At 39.4% G+C, this 16,540-nt stretch overlaps 1 pseudogene; it reads right to left on the reverse strand.

Annotated features, from left to right (window-relative positions):
• Positions 1-8,122: 8,122 nt before the first annotated feature.
• LOC129138519 (U6 spliceosomal RNA) lies at positions 8,123-8,221 on the reverse strand (annotated as a pseudogene).
• Between the last annotated feature and the right edge of the window lie 8,319 nt (positions 8,222-16,540).

Below are 16,540 nucleotides of genomic sequence, written 5' to 3' on the forward strand. Positions count from 1 at the left end.
TGACATCTTTATCCTGGTATGTTTATTCAGATCATCATTAATTATAAGTTCCTTAAGGGTGCAGCCCTTGTCATTTCAATTACACAGTTCTCTTTTCTAATTTCCCCATCTCCTGTCTACTGCATCCCAGCATAAGACCTGAGGCTGGTCCCATGCTCAAAAATGTTTCTTTAATTGAAGTGACTTGAACTTCTCTGTTAGATACATACATAGATATAGCTATATATCATATATTTAATGCTTTGTATCCCTTTTTCAATGATATAGTTCTCTTTTCTAATTTCCCCTTCTCCTGTCCACTGCATCCCACCATAGGACCTGAGGCTGCTCCTATGCTCAGAGATATGTTTCTTCAACTGAAGTGACTTGAACTTCCCTATTAGATACATAGATAGATAGATATAGCTATATATCACATATTTAATACTTTATATCCTTTTTTCTATGGATTAGGCAATATTTATATACATAAGATACATAGATTAATAATTTTGATGATTTTCTGTAAATCGAGGAACTGTACAATATAAATCATAGTAAATAGATCACCAAACGCTTTAATAGAAGAGCACTTTATGTCTATTCCTATTTGTGCTGTTTGATATATTTCAGTTTTAGAATTCCTGCTAGTCAAGCTTCTTTCTGGGAAAAGACCTACAAGAGTTTATACTTAATAAGGATCAATTGTGATATGCTGTAAGTTGATTCCCCTTCCCTAGTTCACATCTATATGGCCAACAAGATCAACCTTTAGCTAAAGACATTAGCCTCAATGTCATTAGAAGTTCAAATTAACGCAACAGTACCAGGTTGGTCACTGTTATACTTTGTATCACTTATTTGGGCCAATTGATAACTAAATGGAACTGGGTATTTGTTGACAACATTTCATGCTTAGGGATGAGATTTACTGCAGTAATTGATCCGAATTAAAGCATATCCACTAAAACAAAATATCCTAACCAGACAAATCAAAGTTGGTAAAATTTTAGATTAAATACCTTGAAGCAGTATTAAATTTGTAAGTATTGTGTACTACATTGGTTCTAACATTGTTTATTATATAATTCAGGGACTAAAAGGATAGGAGAAAATTTAAAGCAGTATTAAATTTGTGTCTGTGGACTGGCATTCCCTGTTGGAAATATTAACAGAAAAAGTAAGAAACAGGAATAGAGAATGATCTAGGCAATATTTTTCTAAAATTAGATGAATATGAATATTTTCAATCAGTATGTATTGCATTGCAATCAGCATGTATTAAAATCACTTTAATACATGTTGGCTAAAGTATTAGCAAATCCACTACAGCCTAATAACTTGACCAATAACAACAATGCTTTTATATAGTGATAAACAAATGGCATCTTTTGGATTTCTTAATTTGTCCAAATTCAGCTCCTACTGATGAGATTCCATTTAAGACACCTTGCAGGGGCAGACCTTTGCTATCCATGAATGATGCCTTGGCTCACCTGGACTCTCAGACGCTTCCAAGGCACATCTGTCAGGCATGTCCTCCACGTCTTGGAAGTTTGCCGAGTTTGAGTTGCTGTCATGCTTGACCGGGCTGACTGGAGCTGGAAAAGCGGGTCACTCCCACCCGAATATTGAGCTTTTCGGACCGGCTTAAAAAACGGCGCACCACAAGATTGTATCCCGCACCTGGCTCGGAGGGTCCTACGCCCACGGAGTCTCGCTGATTCTATCCTGTTCTTCCTTGCTTTATTCTTCCAACGCTTATCATTTTACCTGACTTATTTTTCTGGGCTGTTGTCTATTCCTCCCCCTGCAGCCCATGCTCTATGAGAGCAAGGATTTATGTATTTTGCTCACTACTATATCCTCAGTGTCTTGTCTATTCCTGGCACAGAGTAGCTGCTTAATAAATAATTTACTGAATGAGTGAATACATCCACAAAAGTAGTGATTATGAAAATTGGGTCATAATTTGAAAAGTGGAAAGTAAGTTACTGTAAGCTGTGATGTGCACAGTGGCTGTGGCAATGTGGTGTAGCACAGTCTGGGAGCTGCAGATGAGAGAGATCTGGATTTGAATCCTGAGTCCACTACTTCCTAGTTATGTGAACTTCGGCAAGTGTACCTAACCTCTCAGTTTTATCATCTGTGGAACAGGTAGAATAATACCTCCTTCATAGCATGGTGAAAATTAAATGAGAAGATGTAGGAAAAACCTGGCACATAATAGGTGTTCTATGAACGTTAACTCTCTCTCTTCTCCTAAAGAATATATACACAGTGGGTAAGAACTACAAAATAATTGGGTGTTTCAAAGACAGGGATGATGCACTTTTATAAAAAAATTTTAATACACAAGTCCTCTCTAAGCATGGATATATATATATAAAGAGTGCCAGACTAGGAGTATGGAGACCTGGGTTCTGGGTTCACCTCTGATACAGGCTGTGTGACATTAAGCAAATCCTAACCTCTTGGGACTGTCTTTTCATCTGCAAAATGAAGAGGTAGAATTTAGTAAGTTTGAGTCCCATCAATGCTTAAAATTCTATAATTCAGAAAGGCAGGCCATTCTACCTAGTTTCATCCCGCTTTAGCTCAGCCTTACTCAGATAGGCTGGCCAGATGTTTCTAATCTTACACATAAAAGTCTCTGGTATTCAGAGGCCAAAAGAAACTGGACAATTTAAGACAAGTACTAAGCAGATGAGTTTTCCTTCTGTCTGATTCTTAAACAGCTACATGACTATTATTCAAACTTAAGAAAACAGGAAAAGAAAAGCAAGTATGCATATTTAGGTTTGAATCAACTATGTGAATATTTAGCCATGAAGAAAAGTGTTTTTTTGTATGTGTTTTATTAATTATTATTTGTACAACAACCAAAAAGTAGACGTCAGCAGTTTTCAACTGTAACTATAACCTTGTACCATGTGGCTGTGGGCCGAAGTGCAGGAGGGAGTAGCTGGAAGGGAATCTGGCTAGAGCCTTCCCCTGCTCTGGAAAGCTCGTGGCTTTGTTTTTTTCACATTGCTACACCGAGACGGAGGAGAGGAGGATGTTTGGGTTTACAGGCCACCAGCCACTGTCAGCAAGTTTGTACCCCAGCTTCACTTCCCTGAAAGGGCGGGGGAGTTTCAGCTGCCCTGGCCTCCCTCCAGCAACTGAGCCACAGAGGATTCAAATACCCCATCAGTTGCAAGGCCCTGACTTTACCCAGCTGAAAACTGACTATCTCATCTGGGAAGGGTCAGTTAAAAAATGACAGAACTGCCTAAAGTAAACAAAGGGAACAACCACAACAGAAACTTTCTCTGCAATGTTTCCTTATAATTACCGGCCCGTCCCACCAGGGCTCTGGCTTGAGTCCCCATCCACTCTCCCTGTTGCCCCCACAGGACCTTGTTTGAGTAAGCCCTAGCTGACCTGAGGATCGCCTCCCTGTCTACATGCCTCTGTCCCGCCTTCTCCATGGAGGGGAGGGAGACTCCCGATTGCAGGAAGTTTTGAGAATGGAGTTTGAGGATTGTCAGGCAAAAAGACCCTCTAGAGCTCATTCATTAGGACCCCTAATAGATGAGTAAACAGCTTAAATGAAGTGCCTAAAGTTGAGAGCAAGTATGGGACAGAACTGGTTTTCTTCTTGCTAACCGAGTGCTCTTTCCAGTAATCATATACTGTTGTAAGGGACTAAAGATAAGGAAACTAACATTGAAGTTCTTTCTCCACCTTTTCATTCTAACCAAATCCTACTTTGTTGGACTTTTACACTTTATAGATAGGCTGGGCATGGTGGCTCACACCTGTAATCCCAGCACTTTGGGAGGTTGAGGTAGGTGGATGATGATGTCAGGGGTTCAAGACCAGCCTTGCCAATATGGTGAAACCCCATCTCTACTAAAAATAAAAACAACAAAAACATTAGCTGGGTGTGGTGGCGGGCGCCTGTAATCCCAGCTACTCAGGAGGCTGAGGCAGAGAATTGCTTGAACCCGGGAGGCGGATGTTGCAGTGAGCTGAGATCATGCCACTGCACTCCAGCCTGGCTGACACAGCGAGACTCAATCTCAAACAAAAACAAAAACAAAAACAAAAAACAAAAATAGAAAAACACGCTTTATAGATAAACATATTTTGAATTTAGACTTAAGGACAAGGACTAAATCTTACACTCTGTGTACCTTGTTCGTACTTCAGAGTTCATGAAGTGTGTTCATGGTCAGCAGCCAAGTAGAGCGGGTTGGACATTTGCTTCAGAGTTGAGCAAGCCTCAGAATCCCATCTCTGCACATTCTAGCTGTGTAAACTTGTAGGCAGATTACCTACTCTAAAACTTAGTTTCCACATTTGCAAAAGGGGAACAATAATAGCTCCACCTCATTATTTTGTCATGAGGATTTCATGAGATGATACATGTAATGCACATTGAAAAACTCAACAAATGTTAGAAATTGTAAATAGTTCTGGAAGGCATTTATCATTCCCATTTTACAGATGAGAAAATTAAAGCTCAGAGAGTTTAAGGGCTAGAGTCATACAATTGGTTAGTAAGATAGCTAGGATTTAGCTCAGCCTCCCAGCTCCATATCCACAGTACTTGCTGCCCCACCATTGAGTGTAGACAATTGGGGGTGGCTCTAAGCTATGGGCCAAATATGTCTGTCCCTATCATCATGGAATGACATGTTATTTATTAAGCCCATATATGCTTGAGGTGCCAGGAAATGGATGCTTCTGGGGTGAGGTAGGCTCTTCATGTGCAGCCTTCATGTACAGATTCCAGCCAAGGAAATCAAGCCTGACACTAATCCCTTGTCCAAGCCCAGAGACGCTGTGCCCACAGAGTAGGTCAGAAGTCCTTGAATATCCTCAGCTTTCCTTTCCTCTGGCAATGCTTCCTTGATGCCCTAAGAATATTTTGCTTACCCTGACATTAGAGCCCTCTTCACACTCCCAAGCTTTCTAGTATTTTGGGTGTGCATCTGATTCTCCTGTTGAAACTGGACTCCAAAGTGAAGTGCTCAAAATGGTACATAGAGGTACGAGAAAAACATATGTGAATACTTGCTTCTATTTATTTTGTAATCTAAAATATTAAGAAAATTAGGCTTTACTAATATTAAAATGTCACAGTAGAGTGTATGGAATTTATAGCAAACATGCAATTATTAGGCATGTATGCTGGTTTTCTTTTCTTTCTTTCTTTCTTTCTTTCTTTTTTTTTGATGGAGTGGTATGAAGAAAAGAGACTAGAGGTAACTGTTCTAGAAAGTAAGCTCCTACAGGCAGAAGATGTGTCTTTTTCTAATGTGTATTCCACCCCTCCCTCATTAGCACTAAAAGACTCCTCCCTGATTAAATAAATTTGGCATCTATGTAAACTTGGTTGTCTTTCTTGTTTTTCCCCTCCTTTTGTCATCCATCTGATATAATGTCTTATTCAATATTCTCCCAAGACCTGAACAAATAATAAAGCTGTGTTAGTAAAGAGTGCAAATTGCCATAAAAAGACTGAAAAGTAAGATTCATAGTCCCCAAGGAGGTGGTTAATGGTAGTCAAATAGAAAAGCTAAATGTAAAACTTCATGGAAGAACTCATGGACACAGTCAGGCAGGGAGCCCCAGCACTACAGTCTGAGAAATCAAATGTAATCTGAGCATATGTGTGTTTTCAAACTAACCACTGCCCTCTCTCTCCTCTGAAACTTGCAGAAAGCAATGCAACACAATGCAATGAGCCAGGGTCTTGGAGAAAGAAAGAAATCCCAACTCTGTCACTGTCCTGGTTGGGTGATCTTGGGCAAGGTCCATAATCACCCCCACTCCCAGGAAAAATAGTTCTTCACCTACAAATGAGGTTGAGCTAGATGATTTTGGAGGTTACTTTCATGCTTTGAAGCAGCCCATGTTTTCTTCCTGAGGCAATTTATACTTCAAGTGACACCATGAAGCTCACTGGACCAAAAATATCACCTTACCACCAAGCCTTTCATGGTTTGTGACATCCTCTCCTCAGGCACCGTGTCTCCATGCGGTGCTTCCCAACCTAGCAATAACTAACTGGCATGAATCCACTTCAAGTATCAGTTATGTCCATGATGCATGTAGAGTGGGAAAGCAAGATGTGAAAGGTTATATATGTGGTATGCGTATGTCTATAAATACCTACAAATATATGTGCATACACATAGAAAAAGAACTGAAAGATACTCAGCATACTTTCAACACTGATTATTCCTAGGGAGTAGGAAAGCAAGATGAAGGTATGAATTTTACCATTTACTTTAAATCCTCCTATATTTTTGTTGTTTTTTAAAAATAAATGATTTTACTATTTACAAATAAAAATTTTAAAAAATAAACATTAAAGTCCTATACAAATGTTTAATAATATTTGTAATAAGTAGCACCAGTTTCTTCAAGAAGCCCTACCAGAAGCAAATCTGCATCTTGATACTGCATTAGAGCCTTGGCTGAAGTACTAATAATACCCGAACATTCTATGGAGGATTGGGCCCTGGACTGGGAGAACCTAATCACATAATCAGAAACTCTTATTGAGTAATTTTGGGCAACTTGAGTTTTCCCAAACTTTACTTGAGTTTGTTTTTCTCGACTAGAAAACAATGCTTTTGAACTAAATCCTCTATCGGGAACTTTCTACTCTGAAGTCCTGTGATTCTTAACAACAGTACATGCAAAAGACACAGGAAAGTGAGTATGTCATATGGCATCCAGGATACTTTCCCCCAAAGCAAAGTGAAAACTGATGTGAAACTCCTTCTTCCTTCCTTATTTTCCTCTCTCTCTCTCTCTCCACCTCTGTTATCTAAATGCTCTATATTTGAAGCATTCATCACTTTATAGGCCTTGATGGGATACAGAGGACAACCTTTTACTTGAGAAGCTGAAAATGTCAGATACTTATTTTCCAGCTTCCCTTACAGGTATGCATAGGCATAAGGATCTGCATTGCTTTTTGACTCAGGAGCTAGTGACCTCAAATAGCAAAGACTGCTGAATCTGTTCTGCAGCAGGGAGTGGCATTAGTTGTAATAACAACATTCATTTTTTAGATGCTACAGTGGTGGTGGTTCTGGTGGTTCTAGCAGCAGGGACCAGCATCCAGGCTTGGGGCATTCACCGAGCAGTGGTTTCCATGCAGTGGGGGCATTGATGACTTCATGATATTGTTCTGCAGTACAATTTTAGGTGTTGCTTCTGGCTATGTAGCCTCTAAACCTGGGTTTCTAGTCCTCCTGGAGAGCTTGTGAACTACCTAATATTTTTTAATAAATTCATTTACTGCTTAGATTAACTATAAATTGTTTCTGTTGCTTGCGACCGAAAACATTTACTAATGTACCTATTATTTTTTTAAAAATCATGCACTTGGAGATTATATATATATACACACACATATGTTTTTAAGGGAAAAAAAAACTCCCCTTCCCTTTGTTGATCCCTTATTTTCCCAGTTTCTTCTCTGGAGGTAGTAATAATGATTTGTTTCTTATGTATTCCTCCAGAGATATCTTGTGTGTACACAAGCACATCTATGTATTTAAGAAAAGTTACTTAAAAATCACTCAAATAGGATCACTCCATATACACTGTTCCATAATTTGCTTGTAACCTTAACACTACATGTTAGAGATAATTCCATAAATATAAAGCTGCCTCATTCTTTTTCTTATTTTTATTTTTAGAGACAGGGTCTTGCTCTGTCTCCCACGCTAGAGTGCTGTGGTGTGATTATAGCTCACTGCGACCTCTAACTCCTGAGCTCAGGGGATCCTCCTGCTTCAGCCTCCCAAGTAGTTGGGACAACAGGTACGTGCCACCACTCCTCGCTAATTTTTTATTTTTGGTAGAGTCAGGCCTTGCCATGTTGCCCGGGCTGGTCTCGAACTCCTGGCCTCAACTGATCTTCCCATCTTGGTCTCTCAAAGTGCTGGGATTACAAGTGTGAGTGACTGTGCCTGGCCTGCCTCATTCTTTTTATTGGCTGCTTAATATCCCTGTGAATGAATATACTGTAATTTATGTAGCCAATTTCCTCCTGTAAGCAGTTGGGTTGCTTACAGTTTTTGTGACTACAAATAATGCTGCAGTGAATATCGTTGTAAATATGTATTTTAAAAAAAATATGGAATGCTTCATGCATGTCATCCTTGTGCAGGGGCCGTGACAATCTTCTCTGTATCCTTCCAATTTTAGCATATGTGCAGCTGAAGTGAGCAAGTAAATATGTCTTAATGCCCAGTGCAAGCAGATACATGTCTGATAGGGAAGTTGCAGCATCAAAAGGTAAATGTAACTTTAACATTTTGATAGATAGCACCAAAATGCACTGCAAATTTAGTAACAATTTTTAATCCTACTAAAAATATTTTAGACTCCCCCCCACCAAATCTTTACGTCACCAGTGTATATTATCAGATTTTATAATTTTGCTGTTCTAATAGGTGAAAACTGATTTTCTCATTGTTCTGATTTTCATTCTTTAATTTATGAGTGAGGTTGAACATTTTTCACGTATTTAAAAGCCATTTGTAAGTATTCACCTGTGTAGTATATTCATGTCCTTTGCCTGTTGTTTTCTATTGGATTTTTATCTGTGTTTAATTGCTTTGTAAAAACTTCATCTTTTTTTTTTTTTTTTTTTTTTTTGAAATAGGTTCTTGCTTTGTCACCCAGACTGGAGTTGCAGTCTGGCACCCTCCTGACTTGGCCTTTTTTTTTTTTTTTTTTTGAGACAAAGTCTCACTCTGTTGCCTGGGCTGGAGTGCAGTGGCGCGATCTCAGCTCACTTCAACCTTCGCCTCCCAGGTTCGAGTGATTCTCCTGCCTCGGTCTCCCAAGTAGCTGGGATTACAGGCATGTGCTACCACTCCCGGCTAATTGTTTTGTATTTTTCGTAGAGATGGGGTTTCACCATGTTGGCCAGACTGGTCTTGAACTCCTGACCTCAAGTGATCTGCCTGCCTCGGCCCCCCAACAGCACCCAGCCCTGCCTCAGCCTTTTAAGGTGCTAGGATGACAAGTGTGAGCCACTACACCTGGTCAAAATTCCATATTTTAAAGTAAATTTGCCTTTTGTCATACTTGTTGCAAAATTTTTTCCCAATTTGTTTTTGGTTTTCTGATCTTTTTAAATTTGATTTGATTTTTGGTTTTTGCTTTGCATAAATCTTTAATTTTCACAAAGCCAAATTTGTCTATATTTTTGCTTCTGGATTTGTTTGGAATGGCTTTTGGCTGGGTAGCTTCTCATGGTTTCAACATTGAAGCTGCTAATTTAGAAAAACAATACTTGAGACTTCTGGTTAAAGACAGCAGATTAAACACATGCTCCACTCCCTCCTAGAACTCAACCAAAATTTAATGTTTTGATTAAGTGATACATTCACATGGTTTTAAAACCAGAAAAATACAAAGAGGCACAGCCTGAAACGTTTCCCTCATCTATGTCTCCCATCAGCTCAGTTTCCACTTTCTCCCTGTCCAGAAATAAGGACTGTTATGCTTTCTTATGCGCGTTTCCAGAGTTTCTTTATGCATATGTAAGTAAGTAAGAATTTTGATGAGTTTTTTTTAAGGAGAAACCTACAAGGACAAAAGAATATAAAAAGGACAAGAGTAAGAAAGATAATTTTAAAAGCTGGAACGTAAGGCCGGGCACAATGGCTCACGCCTATAATCCCAGCACTTTGGGAGGCTGAGGCAGGTGGATCACTTGAGGTCAGGAGTTCAAGACCAGCCTGGCCAACATGGTAGAAACCCATCTCTACTAAAAATACAAAAATTAGCCGGGCATGGTGGCGGGTGCCTGTAGTCTCAGCTACTTGGGAGGCTGAGGCAGGAGAATCACTTGAACCGGGAAGGTCGGGGGTGGGGGTTGCAGTTAGCCGAGATTGCACCACTGTGACAGAGATTGCACCTGGGTGACAGAGTGAGACTGCGTCTCAAAAAATAAATAAATAAACAAATAAAAGCTAGAACATAGATGAATGAGTGGTAACTGAATCAAGAGACCTGAGAAAGCTGAATCCTAAGCCTGCAGATGAGAAAGGTAAAGCAACTCACTTTACATTTCAGAATCCCCCAAATGCTCAGCAATTGGTGGCACCAGGTACTTTTGGAAATAAGGGTGAAGTTGTGGCTAAAAACAGTAAGTTGCATTGAAAATCAGTTCAGGAAACAATGAAAGCTCCAGGCCCCCTCTTCCTCATGCTGTTAGATGGATTGCCCCTTCCCCCACGATGTCCAAGAATGGAGGTTTTTCTGGTGGGAGAGTAAGACAGAGAAGGGACAGGGCACTATTGTGTGAAAGGACAACATGCTGGGAAAAAACAGGAGATTATAAACCCATTGCCTTCTGCCATCTTCTCTTACTTAGGAAACCCTGACAGCCAGCCTGAATATTAGGAAAGCCTTCTCTGAAACCCTGACACACTGGAGAGAAATGCTCCAAAGATAACTCAGAAATGACAGCATCTCTGAAAGAAAAAGAAAACAAGAAGTATTAATAATATCTCCAGAGAAATAAGAGAACTAGTGCATATATGAAATAAGAACAGAATGCTATGTTTTAAAAGGAACATTCAGAGAACAAAAAAAAAACTTAGAAATTTAAATATGATAGCAAAAATATAAAAAAGCTTAGTAGATTTGGAAAGTAGAAAGGAAAGCAGAAAGATAACAGATGGAAAATAAAAAATATAAGAGCAAAATTACTTTATTTGGGAGATGACCCCAGTAAACATCTGTACGGGAGTAAAGTAACGAGAAAAGGATCGTAGGGAAGTTAATATATCTTGCAAGTTACTGTGAACCAGTGGAACTTGACTCCATCGGGGAACTCTGGGAGACCTGTGTAGAAAGCATGCTTCAGGGTTAAACCCCCTCATGGTTGAGCAAGCTGGGATATTTATCTACTAACTCTCATCAGTCATTGGTTAAGGGTCTCTCCCAGGGAAAAGGGGGTTAATTCCCCAACACTTCCTGAGCAAACTTTCAGTAGCTAGAAAAAGCCCTCAGGCAAACAGACATATGTGCTGGCAGTTTTGAAGGCCTGGATGTTAAGTGCCAAGAGAATTTGGGCAGGGCACTGATGGCAAATGTTATATCTTCCCTGCACTCTCTCTTACGAAACTACTGAAGAATGTGCTCCACCAAAACAGTGTTGTGAGTCAAGAAAGAGGAAGAGGCGGAATTCAGGAACCAGAGCACTCAACACAGAGGTGAAGAGAGTCCCCAGGATGTGGGTAAAGGGAAGTCCCAAGATGACAGATGCACAGCAGGCCTAGAGGTCAGTTAGCCCAGAGAGGAGCAGATCAGTAGGCTCTGGAAGAGCTCTCTTCCAGATGAAACTGATGGAATACCAAGTTTGTTTGGACATATTGAGAGGAGACTTAAACAACTACAGAGGAGTATGGATTAAATTAGCGGCATATGCATAGAAAAACTAGGCAAATGAAAAATGAGACAATTATTAACTCCAGAGGAAGCAAAATAGTTTTGAAGAAAGTGATCATAATTTATTATGCAACACAGGTGTGAATAGTATTTCTTTGATCATAGTAATATAAACACTGAGTGTCAGTTTAATAATGACATAGAAATATAAGCCCATGTGGTATAGGAAGAGGCGAAAACTGAATCCCCACCTTCCACAGTGGAAAGTCAATAGAGAAAACTAAGAAGTAGCTATTTAGAGATACAATGATTTCCCTCCTCCCCCTAGAAAAAGATTTAGTGAAAGCATTGAAAGTGATTTCCTCTGAGGAGTGGGAAATGAAGGGGTGGAGTGGGGGAATGCTGTTTCTTGTAATTAGTAATTTAGAAATATTCGATTCTTTAAACTATGTGCATATATAACTTTGATGTTTAAAAAAACTAAATAAAACTCAGTAACTTTTTTCCTTTGCTGTATGAAAAAGGGAGGAGGTGATATCTCATAGTGGTTTTGATTTGCATTTCTCTGATGGCCAGTGATGATGAGCATTTTTTCATGTGTTTTTTGGCTGCATAAATGTCTTCTTTTGAGAAGTGCCTGTTCATGTCCTTCGCCCACTTTTTGATGGGGTTGTTTGTTTTTTTCTTGTAAATTTGTTTGAGTTCACTGTAGATTCTGGATATTAGCCCTTTGTCAGATGAGTAGGTTGCGAAAATTTTCTCCCATGTTGTAGGTTGCCTATTCACTCTGATGGTAGTTTCTTTTGCTGTGCAGAAGCTCTTTAGTTTAATTAGATCCCATTTGTCAGTTTTGGCTTTTGTTGCCATTGCTTTTGGTGTTTTGGACATGAAGTCCTTGCCCACGCCTATGTCCTGAATGGTAATGCCTAGGTTTTCTTCTAGGGTTTTTATGGTTTTAGGTCTAACATTTAAATCTTTAATCCATCTTGAATTGATTTTTGTATAAGGTGTAAGGAAGGGATCCAGTTTCAGCCAGTTTTCCCAGCACCATTTATTAAATAGGGAATCCTTTCCCCATTGCTTGTTTTTCTCAGGTTTGTCAAAGATCAGATAGTTGTAGGTAAGCGGCGTTATTTCTGAGGGCTCTGTTCTGTTCCATTGATCTATATTTCTGTTTTGGTACCAGTACCATGCTGTTTTGGTTACTGTAGCCTTGTAGTATAGTTTGAAGTCAGGTAGTGTGATGCCTCCCGCTTTGTTCTTTTGGCTTAGGATTGACTTGGCGATGCGGGCTCTCTTTTGGTTCCATATGAACTTTAAAGTAGTTTTTTCCAATTCTGTGAAGAAAGTCATTGGTAGCTTGATGGGGATGGCATTGAATCTGTAAATTACCTTGGGCAGTATGGCCATTTTCACGATATTGATTCTTCCTACCCATGAGCAAGGAATGTTCTTCCATTTGTTTGTATCCTCTTTTATTTCCTTGAGCAGTGGTTTGTAGTTCTCCTTGAAGAGGTGCTTCACATCCCTTGTAAGTTGGATTCCTAGGTATTTTATTCTCTTTGAAGCAATTGTGAATGGGAGTTCACTCATGATTTGGCTCTCTGTTTGTCTGTTGTTGGTGTATAAGAATGCTTGTGATTTTTGTACGTTGATTTTGTATCCTGAGACTTTGCTGAAGTTGCTTATCAGCTTAAGGAGATTTTGGGCTGAGACGATGGGGTTTTCTAGATAAACAATCATGTTGTCTGCAAACAGGGACAATTTGACTTCCTCTTTTCCTAATCGAATACCCTTTATTTCCTTCTCCTGCCTGATTGCCCTGGCCAGAACTTCCAACACTATGTTGAATAGGAGCGGTGAGAGAGGGCATCCCTGTCTTGTGCCAGTTTTCAAAGGGAATGCTTCCAGTTTTTGCCCATTCAGTATGATATTGGCTGTGGGTTTGTCATAGATAGCTCTTATTATTTTGAAATATGTCCCATCAATACCTAATTTATTGAGAGTTTTTAGCATGAAGGGTTGTTGAATTTTGTCAAAGGCTTTTTCTGCATCTATTGAGATAATCATGTGGTTTTTGTCTTTGGCTCTGTTTATATGCTGGATTACATTTATTGATTTGCGTATGTTGAACCAGCCTTGCATCCCAGGGATGAAGCCCACTTGATCATGGTGGATAAGCTTTTTGATGTGCTGCTGGATTCGGTTTGCCAGTATTTTATTGAGGATTTTTGCATCAATGTTCATCAAGGATATTGGTCTAAAATTCTCTTTTTTGGTTGTGTCTCTGCCAGGCTTTGGTATCAGAATGATGCTGGCCTCATAAAATGAGTTAGGGAGGATTCCCTCTTTTTCTATTGATTGGAATAGTTTCAGAAGGAATGGTACCAGTTCCTCCTTGTACCTCTGGTAGAATTCGGCTGTGAATCCATCTGGTCCTGGACTCTTTTTGGTTGGTAAACTATTGATTATTGCCACAATTTCAGCTCCTGTTATTGGTCTATTCAGAGATTCAACTTCTTCCTGGTTTAGTCTTGGGAGAGTGTATGTGTCGAGGAATGTATCCATTTCTTCTAGATTTTCTAGTTTATTTGCGTAGAGGTGTTTGTAGTATTCTCTGATGGTAGTTTGTATTTCTGTGGGATCGGTGGTGATATCCCCTTTATCATTTTTTATTGCGTCTATTTGATTCTTCTCTCTTTTTTTCTTTATTAGTCTTGCTAGCGGTCTATCAATTTTGTTGATCCTTTCAAAAAACCAGCTCCCGGATTCATTAATTTTTTGAAGGGTTTGTTGTGTCTCTATTTCCTTCAGTTCTGCTCTGATTTTAGTTATTTCTTGCCTTCTGCTAGCTTTTGAATGTGTTTGCTCTTGCTTACTATGCAGCCATAAAAAATGATGAGTTCATATCCTTTGTAGGGACATGGATGAAATTGGAAACCATCATTCTCAGTAAACTATCGCAAGAACAAAAAACCAAACACCGCATATTCTCACTCATAGGTGGGAATTGAACAATGAGATCACATGGACACAGGAAGGGGAATATCATACTCTGGGGACTGTGGTGGGGAGGGGGGAGGGGGGAGGGATAGCATTGGGAGATATACCTAATGCTAGATGACGAGTTAGTGGGTGCAGTGCACCAGCATGACACATGTATACATATGTAACTAACCTGCACAATGTGCACATGTACCCTAAAACTTAAAGTATAATAAAAAAAAAATTTAAAAAAAAAAAAAAAAGAAAAGAAAAAGGGAGGAGGTGAGATGGAAAATGTGCCTCATTCCTAGCTGATAAGAATACTGGGCAGGCAAAATGAAACTTGCTTGTTCCATGAGTCCATCAACCCAGCAGGGTCAATGTCTTTTCCATCTTCTTCAGTCAGAAGAAAAGCTATGAGCAACTGGGAAATTAAAACTGAAATTCCTTTGAAAGAGCCATTGATGCCAAACTGACCTGAAATCTGGGGCTACCCTAAGAGGGCTTTGGCCTAAATAAATGGTCCAGGGTAAGTACAAAGAAAGGATTCTATCAAATGCAAAAATGAGACCAGGATTATATTAAGGGAGCTAGTAACAGCACTTGAGTGCAAGTAGAATACATTCTTAATTATGTCTAATATGAATTTCTTTAAATTCTTTAAAAGCCAGTTGTTTTAAAATACAGAAATTAAAAATATTACTATATTGATTTATAGTTTTAATTTTAAAAACCATGGGAGTACTTTGTACAGTCTTTTAATTAACCATATCTAAGACTGAAATTGCACATCGTTTAGGTCTCTGGCCCGATCATAATACCAGAGTCTGTTACTTTCTGATTGCCGGCAAAATAACTACAGGAATGAGGCCTCCTGAAGGCAGAATCAGTTCTCCTTTCTCTTCCTGCCTTCAATCTTTACCTACTAGATCCTTCTCCTCAGCCTAGAAAAATGCCCAAAAAGTTCCAATCTAAAATAAAAATAAAGAAGAAATTCTCACTTAAGCTATCACCCAAACTTTCTCTTTTCCTTCATCATAATACTTCTAAAAACATATGCTAACTTCCTTTTCTTCCTTTACTTCCTCACCACGTACTACTTCTTAACTCCTTGTAATCTAGCTTTCACTTTGACCGTTGCACTGAACCTGCTGTCTCAGAGGTCTCAAAGGACTTCTTACTTGCTAAATTTTGGTCCTGCTTAGCCCTCATCCTCCTCAACCTCTCTGTTTTTGACTTTCAAAATGTCTCACTGTGTCTCTCTCTGTTGCTCTGTCTCTTTCTCTTCTCTCTGTCTCTCTCACCCACCCACCCTCTAGCCCCCTTATTCTGTGTTATTCCTCTCTTTTGGTTTTCTCTCCTCCCTTATTATTCTTCCTTTGAGTCTTCTGTCCCCCTCATTCTCTTAAGAATAGGCATCCAATGAGATCCCATGACTCCCTGCAATATCTGGGATCTGCCTATGTCTCCAAACTCATATGCACCCTGTTCCCCCTTGTTCATTTCACTCCAGTCACACTGATGTTTCAGTTCCTCTAATGGGCCAATGAGCTCTTTATTACCTTAGGACCTGCTCTCTCTACCTGGGACACTCTTCCCCATGTTCCCCCACACCCAAAGCGCTTCATCTGGCTATTTCCAAATCAACTTTCAGGTCTCAGCTTCATATTACTTCCTCAGAGTGGCTCTCCCTAAGTGCATCCCCTCCCCACCCCTCCAAATTAAATCTGTTTCCCCATTTTTTCTATTTTAGAAATAGTTTTTTAATCAAATTATTATATGGTTTAAAATGAAAGACTACTTGTGTGTTTATTTGCTTAAATCTCTACCTTTCTCTCCAGAGTGTAATTTCCATGAGGACAGGAACCATGTCAGTTTTGTTTAACACTGTATCCTTAGCATTCAACACAGACCTTGAAGCAGCAGACAACAAATATTGGTTGAATAAATGAGTGAACAAAGTGCCAGGCACTACAGTAAGTACTTCTTCCTGCCAGGCGCTATGGCAAGTACTTTACATATATCACCTCGTTTTTATTCTTACCACAACCCTATGCATAGGTACTACTATCAGATGAGGAAATGGAAGCTTACAGAGACAGACCAATATGCCCAAAATCTCACAGAAAAATGAATGTAGCTATCACGATGTGAA

This window comes from Pan troglodytes, chromosome 1 (assembly GCF_028858775.2).
Source record: "Pan troglodytes isolate AG18354 chromosome 1, NHGRI_mPanTro3-v2.0_pri, whole genome shotgun sequence".
In the NCBI taxonomy this organism is placed as follows: Eukaryota; Metazoa; Chordata; class Mammalia; order Primates; family Hominidae; genus Pan; species Pan troglodytes.